Source organism: Mus pahari, chromosome 2 (assembly GCF_900095145.1).
Source record: "Mus pahari chromosome 2, PAHARI_EIJ_v1.1, whole genome shotgun sequence".
NCBI lineage: Eukaryota > Metazoa > Chordata > Mammalia > Rodentia > Muridae > Mus > Mus pahari.
The window spans coordinates 129,467,526-129,469,854 of NC_034591.1; positions in this window are offsets into that span (position 1 = coordinate 129,467,526).

Here is a 2,329-nt window from a genome sequence, read left to right on the forward strand (position 1 = left end):
ATTTGCTAAGTCTCTTCCTTCATTTCTGCTCTCCAGTGTGTTACAGTGGTCATTTGTTATAAAAGTCTTGCTGCCTGTGTTATTCTAGACAGGTGCTGTTGGTAGAAAGGGCAGCAGGGCATTGGTGCTGTTGTGTATCTTAGGGATAAACCTAGTTGATACCAGCAAGTGCTGCAAAGACAGGGGAGGGAGAATGAGAGAAGCTGGCTGCATTAGTTTTTCTGCTGCTGTGATACAACACCTTGACCAAAAACAATTTGAGGGAGAAGGGTTTATTTCAGCTCACAGGTTACAGTCTACCACTCAGAGAAGCCAAGGTAGGAATTCTAGATCCTGGAGACAGGAGCTCAGAGACTCTGGAGGTACTGTTGACTGGCTTGCTTCTTGCTTGCTTTGCACACTTTCTTGTAACCCAGTACCACCTGCCTAGGAGTAGCACTGCTCACTAGGCTTGGCCTTTCCACATCAATCATTAACCAAGAAAATGCCCACAGACTTATTTACAAGAAATCTGATGGAGGCATCTTCTCAGTTGAAGTCCTTCTCAGAGGATTATAGCTTGTTGACAGATACTAAGCACAGTATACATCTGTGGGTCTGGTTTCCAGGCTTGCCAAAGACCCCACAGCCACCTGGCTCTGGGTGCTATGTTGTTTGAACAGGATCCTGGGACTTCTAAGCAGGTTATAGCCTGGGGGCTTTGTTAAAGGGTTCTTTGGAGGAGGGCTGGAGTGGGTCTGAGCCATCATTTACAAGGAATTCCCAGATAGTAATGGCAAGGAGCACTGTGACTCCTAAGCAGTGGGGTGTTCCGAGTGCCTGCCAACTGTGCTTTGCTCATCTCATGCCTTGGACTCTGTGTGGTCAAAGCTTCCCTTAGGAGGTCTGTGGCTTCTACTGCAGCAGTGTTGCCATAGGTGGGCAACTTATCCTAAGTGCTCACTCAACAGGGATTTGGAGAGCTTATCTCTGGGATCTTCCTTTAGTTATGGGTCCCATCTAATGTCACTGGACTTTGGGACATGTTCTAAAGATTTGCACTAATGTGTGAGACATTTAGTGTCACAACTGGAGTTAAAGCTGTGAGATTTGGGGATAAAGGCTCATGAGCTGTGCACTGGGACTTGGGAAACGTTTTGGGGCATCTTTCTGGGTTTAGGCAGTGGCCGACCTTGAGCACATGGAACATGTGTTTTGTCAGCCTTCTCCAGGAGTTGTTGGGTAGAGAATGTGGTTACTCAGCCCTGTGGGTATGGTTAAGAGCCATTGCCAGGCACCCATTCTGATCACCCCAGACAGTTCTGGCTTTTTGGAAGTTCCTAGAGTAGCTCTAAATCCTCAGAAAGCTCTGCTGTGTGGTGAACTGTGTGTGTGGCCTCTAGCTACCTTTAGAACCTTGTGTCTGTCATAGAGTCGGAGCTCCTGCTGTTCTGCTGGGATGAGCAAGGTTTTCAAGCATACTCACTGCCTTCCTGAGGCTTCTTTCCCCCTCTTCTCATGGGTCATAGACTTATAGCATTGTTTCATTTCATTGTTCCAATAATTTTTAAGTAAAATGTGAACTTTACCGTATAGATGAAATAAATTCTCATTTTGAACATTTGGTATACAGCTGAACTTTTATTCTTAAGGCGGTAGGAGAGTGCTGGGCATTGCCGAGGAGGCTGAGGCCGGATGTGAGTTCTTGCTCAGGGGAAGGAAAGCACAGGGGCCAGGCCTGTCCTTAGTTACTTGTCAGCTGGCGTCTCTGAAAAACAAGAGATCAAGTCAGTCTTCTAGTACGATCTTGCATGTCATCAAAAGTGACTTTCCTTACCATGGAATGCTGGAGGCTAGCGTGCCGTGACTGGGGGGTGGGATGGGTGTTAACTGGCCTCGGATTTGGAAGATGGCATTTGAGTGTGCTCTTGGATGAATGTCCTTGTGTCCCCAAGTCTTGCTTTCTGATCTGAATCTTGACGTATGTGTGATTGCCATATTTGTGAGGAAGTGCTTAGGGAAAGAATGCAACTTGTTCTTGAGCTCTTTGATTTCTCCATCATGAAAAAGCTTGGGTATCCTTTTCACAAAGTCAGAGTGTACTGAAGACCAGGGGTGCAGCTCAGTGCTAGTGTGCTTGTTCAGAATGCATGCGGCTTTGGTCTTCATCCCAGCACTACACAGAAAACCCCAAGATCCTTATGTGTCTGCTGGCGTTTTCAGTGCTACCGTGGCACGGATTCCCATAGTGAAATTATACTGTAAAGATGCCTTAAAGCCAGGTAATTTGAAATGCTAGAAATAGGCATCTCCATGAAGATGGACCTGGTGATCCAGCTCTCATAGGTTG